General features: G+C 37.9%; 1 protein-coding gene and 1 pseudogene across 7 annotated transcripts in view; one reads left to right on the top strand and one right to left on the bottom strand.

Annotated features, from left to right (window-relative positions):
* RABGAP1L (RAB GTPase activating protein 1 like) overlaps positions 1–22,111 on the top strand; it is an 828,618-nt gene that overhangs the window by 7,667 nt on the left and 798,840 nt on the right. The window lies entirely within an intron of this gene.
* Positions 14,202–15,790, bottom strand: LOC142439113 (ATP-binding cassette sub-family F member 2 pseudogene; annotated as a pseudogene).

The raw sequence follows: 22,111 nt of genomic DNA on the forward strand, positions 1-22,111 counted from the left end.
AAAATTGATAAAAAAAATGAGGCTCAAGCAAAACTCCTTGTATGAAAAAATTCACTGTGACCAGATAGAACCTTCCCAGGTCACGCCACTGAGCGCACTAACTCAGAGTGAGTTGCTTGATGCTCGCTTAGTGGGAAAAATTCGGAGTATGAAAATTCCGTTTTGCCCAGTGCAGTTCCAGTTTTGGGGGGGGTACCCCCTCATATATATAAGGTATTTTGTTAAGCAGTTTGAATAGAGATGAATAAGGCAGGAAATTTAACTTGTGAGGGATAAAGATTTATAGGGATAAATACTTAAAAATAATTCAAGGCAGAAAGTAATGGGTGGTAAGAGATAAAGTGCTGTGAGAACTTACAGGGATTACTTTTAGTTGAATGGGTAAGGGAATCTGACATTTGAATTATGTTTTGAAGAATGGGTAGTAAATATTTCAATGTGTGCGAATAGGGCAAATAGAATGGAGATTGGCTGGGGGCATCAAAGGCCTAAATGAATGGGTAGAGAAAAGTCAGTATTGAAAGAGCTACCCAACAAAGGCCAGAGGGTGATGAGCCTTGGCTGCTGGTTTTCCACTTTATCTTTCATTATTGTCTCTGGAATCATCTATTACTTCTTACCATTAAATAAATATTTTTGTGTTATGCTTCTGATTAATATGCTATCCAGATAGCACTTAAGTATGTGGGAGTAAAAGTTGAAGGGGGAAAATGATTAGGATTGGGAAACAACCTTGAATATATCAGTCCTAAAACTGTTGAAGAAGGAAAATATTTTCTTTGTAAAGAAATACCAGTGATTTTTTTATGCCAAATAGACAACATCAAATTGGCTGTCTCAGAAAAGGAGCAGCTTTGAAAGTCTTTTCAAAGGACCTTCTAAAATGTGATTTCTAAATGACTGTATCTCAATTTTCAGAGAAAGGTCTGGGGCAGCAGAAAGGCAGAATTTGTTCAGACTCACAGCAAAGGGAGCCCACTTTCAGAATTTAGGGCAGCAAGGTCAGCTTTTTTTGTTTTGTTTTTTATACCAATCCAGGTGTGAGAGATTGATAGATCTTTTTTGGATTTCGACACTTATGCCTTTGACAAGCCTGTTTGACTGAGGGTGCTTTGAAGTTCTGGATAGAGCTTGTCTTGTTCCACAGGGGTATTGAGTGGCTAGAAATGAAGAAAGAAGACAGTAGTTAACCAGATGGAAGCTCTGGTGGCAGTTACTCAAGGTTTTCTGTGTGCTGCTGATTTTATACTTATTGTGTCTAATTAAAATGATGTACAGTCAATTAGCAGAAGCTTTACTTCTCTTTGACCCTCAAGTTCTATAAAAGTAAAAGCCTTCTTAAGAGCGTTGCCCAGGTAACAACACATACAGAGATTGTTTAATAGTTCATCACTGAGCATGTGGAAAATTTTGGTAATCTTGGTACTGAAGTTACTATAATGAATGACTATTCAGATGGCAAAAAACTGGGCTACTTTTAGATGGTTACAGACTTTTTTTTGATGAGCTCCATTTCCAAAAGAATTGTGTTATATTCTGTTTACTCCATTTATTGTAGTGTCTGATGATGTCTACTGTGTTGCCCTGCCATTTTTGAAAGTTTCAGCACTTTTGTATGAGCTGTTCCATAAGATTGTTGTTTTTGTTAGCTGTTGTCCAGTCGGCCCCTGACTCATGGTATCCCGCACGCACAATGGGATTGCATCAGTTGGGATCCATAGGTTTTTCACTTGCTGAAAATGCCAGGTATTTTTTTCTTTCTCTTTCTTAGTAGTCTTGAAGCTGAACCCTGTTCAACATTGTAGTACCATGCAACCCTTCACTGACAAAATGGGTGACGGTGGTTACTTGTGAAGGGCATTGCCTAGGAAGCAAGCTAAGTCTCTCTTCTGGAAGGTGAGAATTCTACCATTGAATCACCACTGCCCACAAACTCATTGCCTTTGGGTTTATTTTGAGTCATGACCACTTGTGAATAGTAGAGCAAAACTGTACTCTATAAAATTTTCATTGACTGCTTTTTCCCAGAAGTACTGTATATACTGGAGTATAAGCTGACCTGAGTATGAGCTGAGGTACCTAATTTTACCACAAAAGCTGTATTAAAAATGTGCTGAAAAAAACTTGGCTTGTACATGAGTTATATGTTAAATTACCACGCCATTCTTGCAAACTGTTCTTTGATTGTCTCTAATCACCAACCTTTTTGTTAGCAGTGTTATTAGGTGCCTTTAAAAAATCATTTTATTAATGGCTCGTACAATTCTTATCACAATCTGTTAGGTGCCTTTGAGACAGTTTTGACTCCTATTGCACTTGTGTACAACAGAACAAATAGTTGTCCAGTTACACGGCATCCTCATTGGTGTTGTACTATTTGACCCATTGTTGCAGTCACTGTGCCAGTCTAGCTTGGTGAAGGTTTTCCTTTTCTTCACTGACTCTCTCTTTTACCAAGCATGATGTTCTTGTCGAAGGACTGGTTCCTCCTGATACCATGCCCAAAATATGTGAAATAAAATCTTGCCATCTTCACTTAGCATTTTGGCTTTATCTGCAAGACAGATCTATTCGTTTTTCTGGCAGACCATGGGGGCATGGTATATTCAATATTGTCCAACATACTTCAGAGGCACCTATTCTTCTTCAGTCTTTTTCATTCATTGCCCAACTTTTGCATGTATGTGAGCTGACAGAAAATACTATGACTTGGGTGAAGCACACTTGATTCATCAAAGTGATATATTTGTTCTTAATGTTTTAAAGAGGGTTTTGCAGAAGATTGTTCCCATGCAATATTTCCTCTGATTTTTTGACTGCTGCTTCGTCTGCTTCTGTGGATCTTGTTGGTGGATCTAAGTAAAATGAAATATATGCCAAAGTCAGTCTTTTCTCCATTTATTTTGAAATGAATTATTCAAGTTGTCAGGATTTTGGTTTTTTTTTTTAATGTTCAGGCTTAACTATACTGAAGGCTATAGTCTTTGATTTTCAACACTAAGTCCTCTTTACTTTCCGCAAGCCTACAATGAGATATTAATTAATCTTCCTCCTATTTTGATACCACATTCTTCTTCATATTGTCCAGTTTTTTGAATTATTTGCTCATCATACAGATTGAATAAGTATGGTGAAGTCATACAACGCTGACACACACATGCTTGACATTTCTCAAATTGAAATAGCTGAAGAAAGAATTCAAACCTTGAGTTGTAACATTAAATAATTCTATGGGCAAATGCGATAGATACAGGAGACATTGAGAGGTTGAAAGGAATACACAGTCCCTATATTAAATACAATTGGTCGACATTAAACCCCACTTCAAGAGGTGGTATATGATCAAGAACTGATTGTATTGAAGGAAGAAGTCCAAACTGCACTGAAGGTACTGGTGGGAAACTCCGCAGTTAGCAATGCACATGCAGTCAACAAACACATGCACTCCTAAAAGCAGTCACTCCTTTATGGCAAGATGTTTGGTAGTTTGCTATCTGAACAACTGACTGGATGACATCTGTAAATGTGGCTATTCCAAGGAAAAGTGACCCAACTCAATAAATTATTGAACAGTATAATTGATATCATATGCAAGCAAGATTTTGCTGAAGGTGCAACAATGGGTGCAGCAGTTGCCAAAAATCCAAGGAGGATTTAGAAAAGGATGTGGAGTGGTGCCAGATGGTTCTTGGCTGAAAGCAGAGAATTCCAGAAAAACGCCTACCTGTGTTTTCCTCACTATGTAGAGACATTCTTTGTGGATCATAACAAACTCTGGAGGATATTGTGGAGAATGGGAATTCAAGAGCACTTAACTGTGCTCATGTGGAAACTGCACAGACCAAGAGACCAACTTGTTCAAACAACACAGGGAAATTTTATGCTTTGAAAAAAGTCATTTAGGGGGGAGAGGGAAGGGAGGGGAAAAAAAGAGAGGACCTGATGCAAAGGGCTTAAGTGGAGAGCAAATGCTTCGAGAATGATTGGGGCAGGGAATGTGCGGATGTGCTTTATACAATTGATGTATGTATATGTATGGATTGTGATACGAGTTGTATGAGTCCCTAATAAAATGTAAAAAAAGAAAAAAAAAGAAAAAAGTCATTTAGCAGAGCACGTCCCAAAAAGCATGATAAGAATTCAGATGTGGCATGCCTTGGATATCTCATGTCAGTTGAATAGAGTAGCTAATCATATCAGCACAGGTTTTATTCTACCGCCTTCTACCCTCTTTGCTTTTTAGAACATGACAAGTTTCACAAATTGAGGTAATAGGATCCTTCCAAATGTTCTAGCACCAAATTTTGCTGGTAAAAAGTATGGTATTGGTGTACTTTATTTAAGAAACATTTTTTTCCTCAGGAAAACTTTTTTTTAAATTAGGGGCTCATACAACTCTTATCACAGTCTATACATACATCAATTGTGTAAAGTACATTTGTACATTCATTGCCCTCATCATTCTCAAAACAGTTGCTCCCCACTTAAGCCCCTGGCATCAGGGTCTCATTTTTTCCATTCCCTCCCACTCCACCCTCCCTCATGGACCCTTGATAATTTTAAAATTATTACTTTGTCATATCTTGCCCTGTCCGACGTCTCCCTTCACCCACTTTTCTGTTGTCTGCCCCCCAGGAGGAGGTCACATGCTGATCCTGTAATCGGTTCCGAAGAAATACATTTTCTAAAGATTCATTACCCCGAGAAATATTAACTTTGGGAATTTATGGTGAAAACACAGCCTATCAGACAAATGAGTTAAAGCAAGACAGTTATCTAGCTCTTAGAAGGACTGTCATGTGAAGTAATACCCAATATGAAAGTAATGCAAGGCCAGAAGGAGTTTTGTCATGCCAAATTTCCAAGAAAGGAGCACATTTTGAAAGCCACGTGTAGAATTAATTTATGCATCAATGAGGAGTTTCTCTAACTTTCCTATCTACCCCCAGTCCTCCCACATGTACACTCACATCTATTCTTATTATCAGCAGTAAGCAAAATTACTGGACTTTAAAATCAGTCTACTACAGGGATGTAAATAAATAGTATTTTAAGAAAAAATACAAAATTGTGGTTTTCAATTTTAAAAGTTTAAGAGACAAATAACATTAGTTTTTTTTGAAACCATGTAGAGTATTAATTCTGTGCTGTAAAATGCTGAGTTTGTAATTTTGAGGTCCACTACTAAAAGCATCATAAAAATGTAGGTGGTTATTAAAGTGGTTATTAGGCATTTCTTTGAAGAACTTCTTTTTAGTTAATTAATCTTAGTTTAACAGAATAGATTATCCTCCTACTTTATTATTGTTGTGTTCAAGCCAGTTTTGACTCATGGGGACACATATGTGTCAGCATAGAACTACGCTCCATAGGGTTTTCAATGGCTGATTTCTCAGAAGTATTTTGCTAGTCTTGTCTTCCGTGGTACTTGTTACTGATACTGCGAGTGTTCTGGTTAGCACCTGAATGAGTTAACTGTTATGACTTGCAGGGACATCTTTAGTGAAAAATCTGCTATTGGAGGAATCCTATACAAATGTTCAAGAGTAATTTATTTTAGTAGGTATTTGCCAGCATATCTCATTAATTTATTGTATTTTTTATCAAAACTATTGTTTTATTTCAAATCCTACCCTCATGTTTGTCTTGCTGTCAAGGCATGTGTTTGGACTAATGTTTTGATTTGCCTTTGTCTAAACTCTCCATGCAAAGGTGAATTCCTGCCTGCCAAGTGTGTGCTGAATGGCAATTGAGTTAATATCTTCTTTTCCCCATCCTTTCATCCTCAATAGTCTAGCCTCTTAACACTTGCCTAAGCTTCTCAGAAAAGTTAATGGGAAACTTAAATGAAATATAATACTTATTAAGTATTAATAAGTATCTCCGTTGTAACTGGTTGACAAACAACAGTAAGACAATAAGGACTACTGGTTGAAGATATCACATGAAGTTTTTAATGAAACTAGTTTGTTTAGCAGTTACTGTTACATTTTTCATTTGAAATATATGGCGAGACTTAAAAGGTTTGTGGAAAAATTTTATTACCTTTTGATTCCATTTTCCCATAATATTTCATTTTATTTGCTAATCACAGAACTTTATTTTGTACCATCGTAAATTTACTTTTCTGTTAGCTTTTGTGCTTCTTGAGAATTTCATTTAGCAGCGGATATTAATAACTTCTAGATGTTTTTACTGGTTGAGGGGGAAAAATAGACACTAGGATGCAAATAACAAAAAGCATATTTTTGGTTTTACAGTAGACAGTGTAAGTAGAATACAGTATTTAAATTCTTGATTCAGTGTGCGGTGTGCGATTCAGTGATTTGGCTACAGTTTCTTCTTTGTCTAACACAAATAAACTGACATTTATTGACTATGTGGGTCAGTTTTAACATAAGGTATTATGTGTTATTTAGTTAATCTTTGCAGTCATTGTAACAGGTAGGAGCTATTGGACTAGCACTCCTATTTTGTAGGTAGGAAAACAAGATTAGGGTTTAGTAATTTGTTTAGAGGCAGATCTGCCTTACTCCTAAAACTGCCTTTAGAGTGACTCTTTTCTATATTGATAAGCCTTTAAATGGAGTTGATGATACTTGCCTTGATTATGTCATAGGGTTGGTTGTTAGGAATTTTTTTAAAAGGTAAATTTATAAAGACAACATTCACATGTTTAAATGCCCTTGGCATTTTTATTGTATTAGATACTTTTTTGTAAAGCCAAAGAAATCTTTGAAATGGATTATTTTGTAACTTGTGATCAATCATGCCTTGAGTAATTGAGCAGACAAATGTTTGAAAGGCTGCTAGCTGCACAGTACAGAAGATGGCCCCAGAGAATCAGTGAATGAAAAGCAAAGGCAAGTAGAAAGATAGGGGTGGTCGAATAAAAAGTGAATTGGATGATTTCTAGTAGCCTGAATTATTTCTGCATTGAGAAGAATATACATAAATAAAATCATGAACAGCTTTTCTTTTAAAATATATATGCCCAAATCACTTTTTACTTTAGCCTAGATCATTAATAATCAACATTCTTTAAATGTCATTTTTTTCTAACACTTCAGTTGTACAAAATATATAGTTGGCTGAGAAAAGAATACAGTTACATGGTTTTGCATTTTTCTCTCCCCAGGCTAAATGATTTTTTCTGGAGCAAGAGTGGATGTAAGTGATAAATAAAAATATTGTCACATGTTTAGGCATATCATTTTTTCTTATGACTTCTCAAATTTGATTTCTTCAGTGTATATATTCAGTTCATATCATAGGTATCAAAGGTTATTTTTAATGTATCGAGTGTTAGAACTTTATGGCTCTTCATACAGTTTATTCTCTGACATTGTTTCAATAGCAGGCTTTATAAGGTAGATTATGAGTGCAGTGTGAAAGAAGCAGAGATAAGAGACAGACTTTTTAAGGAGCTGATAGTTACATTGGGGACATGAATAAATACAACAGAGAGAAGCAAGAAGAGATTCAGCAACAGAATTAGGAGAGCTTCAAAAGGGTCTGGGTGTGTCAGGCATGAATGCCGAAAATATCTTAGTTGATTTTCAAATAAAGAAGCCCAAACCAAAACCACAGCCCTTGAGTTGATTCCTTCTCACAGTGACTCCTTGTAGAGCTTCTAGGACTGTAAATCTTGATGGAACTAGATAGCCTTTTCCCACAGAGGCCGGTAAGTTTGAACTGTTAATCTTGTAGTTATTCACTTAGCCTAAAGCACTACCAGGACTTCTTTAAAAAAGGAGTGAGAAATTAAAAAAGGTAGAGTGACATTTTAGCAGAGGTATGAAAATTTGTAATAGTAATTCTTTATTCATCTATTCCTCAAATAAACTCCTCATCTCTCTGACATATTCCAAAGCCCTCTAATAGAAGTCAGTTTCACAAAGATTCCTTATAAATAAAGCTGCTACTTGTAGCTTATTTTGATATTATATGCTTATGATTTCTAAAGTTGTAGCAGATTAGAAAGCCAAATAATTTACAAGCATGTTGTTTTTAGATGCCATCAGGTCTGTTCTGACTCATAGACCATTGTGTACAGTAATGAAACTGCCCAGTCATGTGCCATCTTCATAATCATTGCTGTGTTTGAACTCAATGTTAAAGCTACTGTGCCAGCCCATGTCCTTGAGGGTTATCCTCTTTTTGCTTTCTGCCTCCTTTTCCAAGCATGATGTCCTTTTCCATGGACTAGTTCTTGATAACTTGTCTAAAGTACACAAGATGAAGTCTTATTATACTTACTTCTAAGGTGCATTCTGATTATACTTCTTCCACGACAGAACTGTTAGTTCTTTTGGGAGTCTATGGTAATTTAATTTCTTCACCAACACCTTAATTCAAAAGCATCAATGAATTCTTCTCCAGTCTTCCTTATACTTTCTCCAGATTTCACATACATATGAGGTAATTGAAAATACCATGGCTTGGGTCAGGCACACTTGAGACCTCAAAGTGGCATTTTTCACACTTTAAAGAGATCTAGCACAGCATATTTGCTCAATGCAAAGCATCATTTGATTTCTTGACTGCAGTTTTCTCGAGTGTTGATTGTGAATCCATGTAAAATGATAACCTTAACAACCTCAGTCTTTTCTCTGATTATCATGATGGTGTTTATTGGACCAATTTTGAGGATTAAAAAAAATTTTTTTACAATGAGTTGCAGTCCATACTGAAGACTATAGACTTTGATCTTGATTAGTATGTGCTTCAAGTCTTCTTTTTTTATTTTTTAGGAATACATTTTATTTTTTAAATCATTTTATTGGCTCATACAACTCTTATCACAATCCATACATACATGAATTATGTCTAACACATTTGTACATCCGTTGCCCTCATCATACTCAAAATATTTTCTCTCCACTTAAGCCCTTGGTATCAGCTCCTCATTTTCCCCCCTCCCTCATGAACCCTTGAGAATTTATAAAATTATTATTATTTTGTCATGTCTTACACTGTGTGACGTGTTTTCTTTCATCAACAAAGTTGTGTTATTTGCATGTAGCAGGTTGTTCATTCCCAATGCTGTGTTCTTCTTCATATAATGCAGTTTCTCAGATAATTTCTCAGCATACAGATTGAGTATGTGTCGTGAAAAGATATACGTAACTCTGACACACATGTTTCTTAATTTTAAACCATTCACTTCCCCTGGGATGCAAACATTGGAAGAAGAAGGAAGGGACAGTTGTAGGAAAATATGACCTTTGTAAGAGAAATGAAATGATATCCTACGATAGAATTTTGTAAATAATGATTTGTTAATTACACATACCCATTTCAACAATATAAACGGCAACCTTGCCAGATGTTATACATAGAAAACAGATTGACTACATCTGTGAGAAAAGAAGATGTAGAAGCTGACTGTGGAACAGATTGCTCTTATGCATGTTCAGATTGAAGCTGGAGAAAATGAAAACAGATCCACCTCAGCCAAAATACGGCCTTGAGTATATTCCACCAGAATTTAGAGAGTCTCAAGAAGAGATTTGACGTAATAAACACTAATGAGTAAAGATCATGAAAGCTGTGTTATGGCATCAAGTATATCATATATGAAGAAAACAATAGGTCATTTGAAAGGCAGGAACACCTGTGGCAGATGGGGGACTGCTTTTGCCACCATGACAATGTACCTGCTCACACAGCCATCTGAGTGCACCAGTTTTGGGCAAAACCCAGCATTCTTCTCTTTCTCTAAGCACCTTCCTTACCTGACCTCACTCCATGCGACTTATTTTTGTTTCTGTGGATGAAAAGGGACATGAAAGGACTAGTAGAAGAGGTGAAGAATAAAGGGAAGGAGGTGCTGTCAGCCATCCAAACAGATGAGTTTGATAAATGTTTCCAAGAATGGAATCATAGGTTTGATAAATGCAGTAAATGTAATGAAGAGTACTTTGAAGGTGCACACCTCCATGATAGGATCGCTGAAGACAAATGGGTGCATAAGCAAATGTGGTGAAGAAAGCTGATGGTGCCCGGCTATCAAAAGAGATAGCGTCTGGGGTCTTAAAGGCTTGAAGGTGAACAAGCGGCCATCTAGCTCAGAAGCAAATAAGCCCACATGGAAGAAGCACACCGGCCAGTGCGATCACGAGGTGCCCAAGGGACCAGGTATAAGGCATCATGCAAAAAAAAAAAAAGATATAAGTGTGTGTATGTATGTGTATATATGTGTATATGTATATATGTATATATATCATATTAAATGAAGGGGGAAGTGCAGAGTGGAGACCCAAGGCCCAAGTGTCGGCCAATGGACATCCCCTCATAGAGGGGTTTAGGAGAGGAGATGGGTTAATTAGGGTGTGAGGTAGTATCGATGAAGAACACAGCTTTCCCCCAGATCCTGGATGCTTCCTCCCCCCAACTACCATGATCCGAATTCTACCTTGCAGGGCTGGATAGGACAGAGGCTGTACACTGGTACATTTGAGGGCTGGAGGTACAGGGAATCCAGGGTGGATGATACCTTCAGGACCAAGGGTGTGAGGGACGATGCTGGGAGAGTGGAGGGTGAGTGGGTTGGAAAGGGGGAACTGATTACAAGGATCCACATGTGACCTCTTCCCTGGGAGAGGGACAGCAGAGAAGCGGGGAAGGGAGACTCTGGATAGGGCAAGATATGACAAAATAATGATGTATAAATTACCAAGGGCACATAAGGGAGGGGGGAAAGGGGAGGGAGGGGAAAAAAAAAAGAGGACCTGATGCAAGGGGCTTAAGTGGAGAGCAAATGCCTTGAGAATGATTGGGGCAGGGAATGTATGGATGTGCTTTATACAATTGATGTATGTATATGTATGGATTGTGGTAAGAGTTGTATGAGTCCCTAATAAAATGTAAAAGAAGAAAAGAGAAAAAAATGATTAGGGCAAAGACTGTACAGATGTGCTTTATACAATTGATGTATGTATATGTATGAACTGTGAAAAGAATTGTATGAGCCCCAATAAATTGTTAAAAATAAATAAATAAAATCCGGTGCCTTCAAAAAAAATATAAATAGCTTTGAAAAAAAGTCAATTTTTTGTGGGGGATACCCCTCCTATGTTTTCCTCCCAGTTGTGACACTAATCACTTTGTATTGTTGCATTGAAACTTGTGTGTTTCTGCATTAGACTGTATGAGAGCATTTTGAGCTATGAAGTTGTTCTACCTGATTGATTCTAGGTCAGTGTTTCCCAAAGTGGGTGATACTGCCCTTTCTTTCCCCCCATCCCCAGGTGCTGGAATGATTAGTGAAAGCAGATACATGGATTATGGGTTACAATATAAGAGTTTATAATTGCCAGGGGGTGTTAACTTTTTTTTTTAAGGGGGTGGTAGGCCAAATAAGATTGAGCCTCTCCTCTAGCTCAGTGGTTCTCAACCTTCCTAATGCCGTGCTCCGTAAATATAGTTCCTCAAGTTGTAGTGACCCCCAAGTATAAAATTATTTTTGTTGATACTTCATCATTGTAATTTTGCTACTGTTATGAATTGGGCGACCCCTGTGAAAGGATAGTTCAACCCTAAAGGGGTGGCGACCCACAGGTTGAGAACCACTGCTGTAGATGGTTCTGGGTAAGTCTTTCAATCTCTTACTACTTCCACTTCCGTGGCTGTAAATTGATGTTAATAGTACTTGCTGATTTTTTTTTGAATAACTTAGTGACTGGAGAGGAGGCATAGCACAGTTCTTGGCACACAGCTGAATTGTCATAAATGTCCTCCTTCTCCTTTTGTCCCTCCTTCCTTCCGCCATTTTCCTTCCTGCCCTCCCTATTTTGCTTGGCACTTAGAGTTTCAGTAAACATTTGCTAAGTGATTCCACAAGCTGTGTTAGAACTGAATTTGTTTTATTAGATATCATAAACCTTATTAATGGAAATGAATTACATTGAATTTTAGTATACAGTGAATAACTTTCAATGAATAACTAGTATATAAAATATATAATAGTATATAAAATTATTTAGTTTCTAAAATAGATTACCAGCCTGGAACATTTATTCCCAGCCCTTTCCAAGCTTGTAATGATTATGTTGGCAGTAGGTGTAAGTATGTATCTTGTCAGGGAAATGAATTTCGATGTACTGCTGTGGAAGGTGGGAAAAGATTGTAAAATTTCTTTTCCTGAACTTAGTCTTTCTGACCTTGTTCTCTTGTGCTGTTGTCTATGCCTCTTATTGCATCATCTTAGCCTTTTTATGATAGGATGATTGAGGAGGGAAGGGAAGGGGAGGGAAGAACCTTGAATTTGATAACTCATTGCCGTGAAGTTGATTCTGACTCTTACTGATTCCATAGGGCAGAGTAGAACTGACCTTACAGGGTTTCTAAGGCTGTCAAACTTTACGGAAACAGACTGCCGCATCTTTTCCCCACAGAGTGGCTTTGGGTCTGAATCAGGACTTTGAACTACAATTTTCTTCCAGTTTGATTTTTCTTTTGGCTTATTAAAAATTAAAGAATTTGGTTCACTGACCATGACGGAACTGATTTGAAACTGTTTTTTACTGCTGCCAAATTATTTAATTATTTATATTGAAAACAATATTGCATTCTTTGTTAATTCACTTTTGTTCATTCCAAAATTTTGAAATTAATTTTGAAAGCAGCACTATTAAACTGTCTCTTTTTATACATTCATTAATAATTAAATATAAAATGGCAGTAATGTGCAATTTTAATTAGCATCTCATTTCAGTATAAATTAAAATGATATACAAAGCATTTTAAAATTATGTTGCAGAATATATTAAAACTCACTATAGCTTTAGCACCTGAGTCACTTAACAATACTATTGTATAAGGACTGCTAACATACTGTGAAGGAGGCCTATTAAGTGTAGTGGTTATGCATCGAGCTGCAAACCAAAAGGTTAGCGATTTGAAACCACTAGCTGCTTAGCAGGAGGAAAATGAGGCTTTCTACCCCTGTAAAGCATTGCAGTCTTGGAAATCCACAAGGGCATTTCTAACCTGTCCTATAAGGTCACTATTAGTCAGAATTGACTGGCTGGCAGGGAATTTGTTTGTTTTTAAGTCATTATTTTTTTCTCTTAAATTAAAAAAATTTAATGGTTTTGACATATAATTCACATATGCAACTCAATAGTTCAAGGATATTAAGAAGAGTTGTATAATCAACAGCTGTTTTAAAACATACGATTTAAATATTATATTGAAGATTAAAAATGCTTTTTTGGTAGAAAAAATTGAAGGCTATAGAATATATTAAAAACAAACAACTCTTCCCTCATTCCCAGTGACTACTTCTTTAGGTCAGAATTTATAGAGCCTATTAGTTTTCCATTCAACAATTTATACACGTTTTGTTTTATGACATGGTTTGCAGTCATTGTAAAGGTACTCTTCCCACTTCCTCACTTGGTTCCCTGATCTTTGTAGTTGTTATTTCTGGTCTTTACCTGCCTGAGCTTTGTTTTTGGATTACACTCCTCCTTTTGGTTTCTTATTGTTGTACTTAGGGCATATTTTTTCCTGGTGTTATTATTGACACTCTAGACCTGTCTACTATTTGGCTGAAAATTTGTCCCAGTTTTGAAGGATCTCTAAGGGCCACAATTTTGGGGATTCCTCTAGTCTCCACTTCAATAAGTATAGTATTTTTAGAAAACAAAGTTAATTTTGATGGAGATATTTCACTACTAACATTTAATTGTCATGTCAGACTGTTAGGAATTTATTCATGAACTTCTCCAAATACAAAATGTGCTGTCATAACTGATGTATCAGTACATAAAGGGAAACCACAATAAAGTATTTAATATTTTAATATTCACTCCAGTTCTAAGCTTAAGAAATCCCATAGCATTACATAAAACAACATATTATTAAAAATATAGATTTAATTCTGACACACTTATACCGTTCATGGAGAAAACATCATTGCAATACATCATAATTAGATAAAATTAAAAGAATATTTTTCAATATTTTTTCATTTAAGTTATACCTATTGTCTTGTAACTTGAAAAGTCCTCTCAGCACTGACCTGAGTTGGTGACCCAATATAATAATTTCATATAACTGAAGATAATGTAAACATTTTTCTTCCCAAGGTTCAAGAGTACTTTTTCTCTCAAATTTTGCGTACCATAAATGCTTATTATTAGTCAATATTAAAAGTATAGTTGTTTGATCTCAATTTAAATTATTTTTTATTTTTAAGAAATAATTCCACGGCACTTCTGGCCATCGGATAGGTTCCGGTTTGGGCTCACCTGCTGTTTCCCAGTGAGACCATATCGTCCAATGATCTTCCTCATTTCTTCCTTCTCCTTGATTTCCGGGTAGCACTTCATCATGTACTCCAAAGGAGAGAGGTCTAAATCCAGCTGCTCTTGTAAGTGCTGATGGGAACGCCCTATCTTGACATGAGAGTGTTTTCGGATCATGCCGTCTGTGGGGAGGAGCTCGCCAGTTAACAGCTTCAACAGCGTTGACTTCCCTGCTCCATTGGGCCCTACCAGAGCCACTCATGTGTCGAGGTCAATGCCAAACTCTAGGTTGTTGTAGATGCAAGGCCCATCTTTCGTATACCTGAAGCTCAGTTTTGTACCATAATGACTGGTGGAGGGATCTTGCCCCATGGTGGGAAATAAAACAATGGTTTCTTGTCACTAACAACCCGTTCTGTCAGGCCCGATGCCATCATTTTCTGGTGTCTTCTCTTTGCTCTGGGGCAGCCGGGCCAACTTGGCACTGCCATGGCCAAACCTGGCGATATAGTTCTTCTTCATGTGCGCGATCTGGTCCTGTTCCCAGTGGAAGCTCTTCATCTGGTTCTCCTCTAGCTCCAGCCGAGTCTTCATGTACTGATCATAATTACCCGTATAATACTTCAGTTTCTTGTGGTGCATGTGAATGATACTGGTGCACACACCATTCAGGAAATCTTGGGAATGAGAGACGAGGACCAGAACGCTTAAATGTCTTGCGTTCTTCTTCTAACCACACACAGGCATCGAGGTCCAGGTGGTTGGTGGGCTCGTCCAGGAGCAGCAGGAAGGGCCGAATAGAGAGGGCTCTGGCGAGGGCAACCCTCATCCTCCAGCCTCCACTGCAGTCTTTGAGCTTCTTGCGCTGCATGGTGGGGGTGAAGCCCAGCCCGCGCACGATCCGTGAGGCCCTCATCTCTGCCTTGTCGGTGTCCAGCTCCTCTAGGCGCTCATACAGCTCCATCAGCTTCTCACACTCCGCATCCTCGTGCGCCAGCCGCTCGGCCTCCCTCTCCAGCATGGTCCGCTCCGTGTCCACCTCCATCACACACTGCAAGGGTGTCTTGTCACTAGGGGGCATCTCCCGGGTCAGTGGTAGATGTCAATATGCTCGGGGATGGGCACTTCCCGTTTCCCAATAGCAGAGAGCAGCATGGACTTTCCAATTCCGTTTAAGCCAATAAGACCATAGCGTCGGCCTGAGTTTAGTTCCAGTTTGGTGTCACTGAGCAGCTCTTGGCCATGAAAGGTGAGCGAGAGGTTGATGATGTGGACGTCAGTGCTGTTGGGGTGAGAGGCGAGGACCCCAGTGACAGCTCAAGCAGCAGCCTTCTTCATCTCAAAGTCCTCTAGCTCCTTGGTCAGCAGATCCACTTCTGTGGTCTCACTGCCATTGGACATCTCGTTTTCCTCCTCTGCTACCTGTGGCTCCGTGGCAGCATCTCCGTTTGCTTCGTGCCCCTTTCGGGCTCACTGCGGGCTTTGGCAGCTTCCTTCTTTTTGACTGCTTTCTTCTCTGCCAGGTCGGAGGGCATGGTGAACCCCAGGGGCAGGTTACTGTTCTTTCAAGGAGCCGGGCCTCGCTGCTTGGCCTCTTTCCAGTTGCTTTTAAAATGTCTTATGGCCTTCACCTTTGGTTAGAAACTTGTTAGAACTTGATAATAAGGATCTAGATAAACTATTCCGAATAAGCCATTATTTTCAGTGAAAATTTCCCCAACATTAAAGATTTCAATGAGTTTTTAAATGTATTATTGAATTCTTAATTTTAGCTCAGTTCCCATCCTATACCAAAATCATCACTCTGTAATTTTACCATAACTTTTTTGAAAAAGGTTTTAAGGTTTCCAAAGTTAATGACATATGCCAATTAGCTGTTAGAAAATTAATATTTTATATTATCCTCAGCTAATATATTGCGAGTAAGGTTTCTAACATGTGGTGTATACTGTTCATCTTAATAGGCGATTCATAATTTCCATGAAATTTTTTCTAAAAGTTTAGTTATCAGTTTTAAAATACAAACTGTTCAAATAAATTTACACATTCTCCTAAAACCCATTTTAGTTCAATATCCTTGATCGCATCTTTAATAATTACTTAAAGTTGTATGTGCAGCATACTTTATACCAATCAACTTTTTCTTTTAAACCTCTCATTTTTATCACACTTTGCATTGGTCAAATGTCTGAAAATCATTGTGCAGTAAGAGTCTTCAGAGTTATCATTTGACCTTGATATTTGCTGTGTTAGACTGGGTAGACTAGAGAAACAAATCCATAGAAACACATGTGTATAAGAGAGAGTTTTATATAAAGGGTAATTGTGCATTAAGAAAGCATCATAACCTAGTCCAGTCCAAGCTCATAAGTCTGATATTAGCCCATATGTCTGAGACCAGTCTGTAAAGTCCTCTTCAGACTCATGAAACACATGCAATGATGCCAAATGTAGAAGATCACAGGCCAGTGGGTAGAAAGTCTTTGGATCCAGTGGCACTGGAAACATCTCAGCACTGGCAGGGGTCTCTACGTGGCTTCTCTGGCATCAGAGGTCTGGTTGCATCAGGGTAGGCCCATGTGGCTTCTCCAGTTTAGGGCACTAGAGTAGTTCCATGTGTCTTATCAGCTGTAATGTCTCCCAGGGAGTGAGGAGAGAAAGAGCGAGAGAGATAGAGAGAGAGGGGGTGAGGGGGAGAGGTCTACCACCTCCATGGAGAAAAATACAAGAGTTCCCAGAATTCTCAGGAGAAGTTCATGCCTTCACAGAGGCCTCATTGGTTATATCTTGAGTGACAGGCTAGACTCCACCCCTTCACTTGTAATCCTCATATTGACAAACGATTATGTAACTACCACATTTGCCATGTGATTTCAGTGCCATTTTTGAGAAAATAAACAAATTTAATCATATTAGAGACATTGTCCATGGTTACAGATTTGCTAAGTGTTTGTTATGTACACAGACCTGCAAGTCTTTCTTTCAGTTCTTTATTCTCAACATCGTGAAGAGTAATGGATCAAGCATTAATTCCTTCTGTTGATAGCTCAATCAACTGGCAACATCTATTTTCAAAGGGGCTATTTGATTTTCAAGATTACTAATTTTGGACCTAAATTTTAAGTATAAGTGAGGTATCATTTTCCTAATATGTTTTGAATTGATTGGAAATTTATAGACAATTGAAACAATAATTGAATTTAAAATCTTACATGTTTCTGAGTATTTAGTTTACTCAAATGAGCAACCACTGTTTTATTAGGTTGTCTGATCAGTCTCAACTCATAGTGACTCTGTACAACAGAGTGAAACACTTCCTAGCCCTGTACCACTTCCCAGTCCCACCTATTATTGCTGCATTTGAGCCCATTGTTGCAGCTACTGTGTCAGTCTATCTCATTGAAGATCATCTCCCTTTTTGCTGACTCTCTGCTTTACTAAGACGATGATGTCCTTTTGCAAGGACAGACCTCTCCTTTTAACATGTCCAAAGTAATGTGAGAGGAAGTTTTGCCATCCTCTGTACTTCTACCAAGATAGATTTATTTATTTTTCAGGCGGAATATTATATAGTCAAGATTTTTCAATAGTACCATAATTAAATGAATAAATTCTTTCTTGTCTTTTTTTCATACTATGTGAAAATCTATTAGAATTTCTTCATCCAAATTCCTTCACTAATATTTTCTAGAGTTTTAAAATGATGTGTTACATACAGTACCTTTTAAAATGATTTTTCTATGAATTTTTCCAAATTTGTTAGCTGTTGTTGAGTTTGCTCCAATTCATGGTTATTCCATGGGTAGAGTTAGAATGTGAAGCTCTGACCTTTTGGAAGCAGATGGTCAGGCTTGCGTTCCAGGGGGCTTCTGGATGAAATTGAATTAGCCACTTTCTGATGGTGGTCATGCACTTAACTCTCTGAGCACCACAGAGACTTTCTCATAGTAGATTAAATTAAATTACCATGATTTAGAGATTTTATTTCTTCACTTTTTATTAAAAACCTTTCAGATATACAAAACATTGAAAGAATGATACAGTGAATATCTATATATGTGCTCACAGCCTAGGTTCTGTAGTAGTTAACATGTTGAGTAGTAATTACTTTATTCCAAATCTATCCATTTTGCCAACCGTCAGTTTAGATATATATTTTTAATCTATGTCTATTTATTTATTTATGAAAATAATTTTATTGGGGAATCTTAAAGCTCTTGTAACAGTCCATACATCCATTGTGTCAAGCACATTTGTATGTATGTTGCCATCATCCTTTTCAAAACATTTCTTTCTATATGAACCCTTGATATCAGTTCCTCATTTTTTCCCTTGCTCCTTCACCCTCTGACCTTAATGAACCCTTGCTAAATTACAAACTATTGTTGTTTTCATATTTTACACCACCTGCTGTCTCCATTCATGTTTCTGTTGTTTGTCACCTTGGGTAGGGGGTGGTGTGGGGTTATAAGTTGATCATTGCGATCAATTCTACCTTTCTTCCCCAACCTTACCCCCACTCTCATGGTATCACTAATACCATTATTGTTCCTGATGAGTTTATCTGTCCTGGATTCCATGTGTCAAGAGCTCTTATCTATAACAATGTACTTGTTCTGGTGTAGCCAGATTTGTAAGGTAGAACTGGGGTCATGATAGTGGGGGGGGGCGGGAGGGGGAAAGAAGCATTAAAGAACTAGAGGAATGTTGTATGTTTCATCGGTGCTATACTGTACTCTGGCTGGCTTACCCTTCTTTGTGACCCTTCTGTGAGGGAATGTCCAATTGTCTACAGAATGGACTTTGGGTCTCTACTCTGCCTGCCCTCGCCCACATTGATATGATTATTTGTTTTGGTTCTTCTGATACCTGATACCTGATCATGTCGACACATCATGATCACACAGATTAGTGTGCTTTTTCCCTGTGGGCTTTGTTACTTCCAAGCTAGATGGCTGCTTGTTTATCTTCAAGCCTTTAAGACCCCAGACATATATTTTAATAGCCGGGCACCACATTTACTTTTGCATGCATTTTGTCTGTAGCGATAGGTGTCAGGAAGGTGAGCATCACAGAATGCCTGGCTGTTAGAGTACTTGGGTAGAGATGCCCAATGTCTATCTGCTATCTTAATACTTAACATATAAATATATGTACATAGATATATGCCGCTATCACTATATATCAATATAATTACATATATGTGCCTTTATTCATACCTCTGTAAATGTCCTATGTGTCCTAGTTCTTTCCTCTATTTCCTTTTACTTTTCTCTGTCGCACTCTCATATTCGACCTTTATTTGGCTTTCATAATTACTCTCAGCTACATTATACTTGATCAAACCCCACTAGGCATTCTATGTCCCACTGGCCATCCATCTTAGATCACGTGTTGTTTCCTTGTCTTTGGGTTTGTCTTTGGCTCCCCACTTTCATTTCCCTAGTCAGGTGTCCTCAAACTACGGCCCGCGGGCCACATGCGGCCCACCGAGGACATTTATCTGGCCTGCCAGGTGTTTTTGGCCCATTTGTTCTTTTACTTCAAAATAGATATGTGCAGTGTGTATAGGAATTTGTTCATAGGTTTTTTAAAACTATAGTCCGGCCCTCCAACGGGTGATCAGTGAACTGGCCCCCTGTTTAAAAAGTTTGAGGACCCCTGCCCTAGATATTTTGTTATGGATTGTTTTGCCTTAATTTATATATCATTTGAAAAAAAAGTTACTGTCATACTGGAATCCTGGTAGTCTAATGGCTAAAGTGTCCTCCTACTAACCAAAAGGCCCGTGGTTTGAACCTTCCAGCGACTCCTCAGGAGAAAGATGCAGCAATCTATAGCTGCTAAGATTTACAGCATTAGAAACCCCATGGGCCAGTTCTAGTCTGCACTATAGAGTCACCATGAGTTGGAATCGACTTCAGGGCAAAAAACACCCAACCAAAAATCAAACAAAACAGTGCCTTAGTTATTAATTGCATCTGTTTGTAGTATCTTTTATATTTAAATTAATCAAAATTATATTTTGATTAAAGAAGCACTTCTGCCTTCCCCACTTCTCTTAAGAAGCTTGACTTGGTGAATAAGATAAAGACCATGCCTTCTTGGACCTTATAATTTAATGAGAGTGTAGGCAAGAACCTTGGAAGAGCCACAGTGGTGTAGTGGTTTTGATTTGGGTGTCGTTCAGCATAGTCAGCAATTTGAAACCACCAGCAGCTCAGAGGGAGAAAGACAGTTTTCTATTCCCATAAACAGTTACAGTCTCAGAAACCCATAGGGAGTCGCTATGAGTCAGCAGTGACTTGAAGGTATTGAGTTTGTTATTTTTCATTTTGAGGCAACAGTCTTGCTGTAACATAGGGTTGTATGGCCTGCAGTGCTAAACTCAGAGAAGTACCATAGCCAGGATGGAGATTGTGATGTCTCAGCTGAGAAGGACTCAGGAAACAAAAGTACGGGTGCTAGAGGCCTGAGAGCAAGAAGGGCCCACAGGCCGGGCAGGGTATAGCAACAATGAAGAATGAGAAAAGGAAGTTCTGAGTATGGGTTGAGCTGCAGTGTGTGTGAGTTGGGGAAAAGAACACATGGTGCAGCAGAAGCTGTGAAGGTAAGCAGAGGTCAGATATAGCTTGGTTTTACAGATCACGGATGAAATTTGAGCTTTATTCTAAGAATAACCTACATCAGATTTTTGTCCTAGAGCAATTCTTTTGGCTTAGGTCTGGAGAACTTTGGATCCAAGCAACACTGTGTCAGGAAGACAATTAGAAAAACCATTTCAGTAATCCAGGTTAATGACGGTAATGATTTGAAGGAGTTTGGAGGTAGTGAGAGTACAAAGGAGTGATCTAAGATGTTTTTAGGAAGTAAAATCAGCATATTTTGGGGTAGATTTAGGAGCAGGGGAGAATCTCAGATTCTTGAGCACCTTTGTCAAGAAAGGACTAAAAGAACATTTTTTTTTTTTTTTTTGGAAAAGAGCGGACAGGTTCAGAGTTTGATGTCTATGAGGCAAGCATAGATGTCTGTGGATAATTTGACATGGTTGTACAATTCGAGAGAGAGAGCTGGCTCTGTAAGGTGTCAGTTGACAGAAAGTAAACAAAGTAGAAGAGACGTAGACTAGAATCCTGAGTAACTTCTTTTTAAAGAGGAAAGAGGAACTTGTAAAGGAAGGTGGACTGTTTTTAAAAGTGTATGTTTAAACTCCCCTTCTGTTGTGTAGTACTTGTTTGTTTTATATCTCTTCTGTTATGAGGGCAGGGAGATATCTCTTTCGTTCATCCCTGTATGGACTATACTTGGCGCTCAGTGTACACAAATCAAATATCTGTTGCACAAATACTTAAAATTTTATTAAAGTATTCAATATTGGTTCCTTGTTTGAGTTCTTTTAGTTAGAACGTTCATGCCAGAAATCTCTGTTCTATTCCATGCTCAGTCTTTCTCTTTAAGTTAGAATCACAAAGGTATATTGTAACTTTTTGTTGTGCTTTGTACAATTTTAAGCAGACAGCAAAGAAGAGAAAATAATCCATAATCCATTTAAGCAACTAAGATGGACATTTATTTAGTTTATTATATTTGCCTTATCTCCTTTTTGGGGTACATGTTATAAATTATAGGAATTGCCTTATTGTCTTTTTAAACATTTAAATGCATTTCCAAAAAAATGAGAACATTTCTTATATAAACATAGTCACATTCTCAGATTATCACACCTAACAAAATTAACTATGAATATCAAATAAAAGACAGCCCACTTCCAATTTTGCCACTTACACCCCAGATTATTTTTTATTGCTGGTCTGTTCCAACTGGGGTCTAAGCAAGGGCTATAATTGTGTTTAGTT

This window comes from Tenrec ecaudatus, chromosome 1 (assembly GCF_050624435.1).
Source record: "Tenrec ecaudatus isolate mTenEca1 chromosome 1, mTenEca1.hap1, whole genome shotgun sequence".
In the NCBI taxonomy this organism is placed as follows: domain Eukaryota; kingdom Metazoa; phylum Chordata; class Mammalia; order Afrosoricida; family Tenrecidae; genus Tenrec; species Tenrec ecaudatus.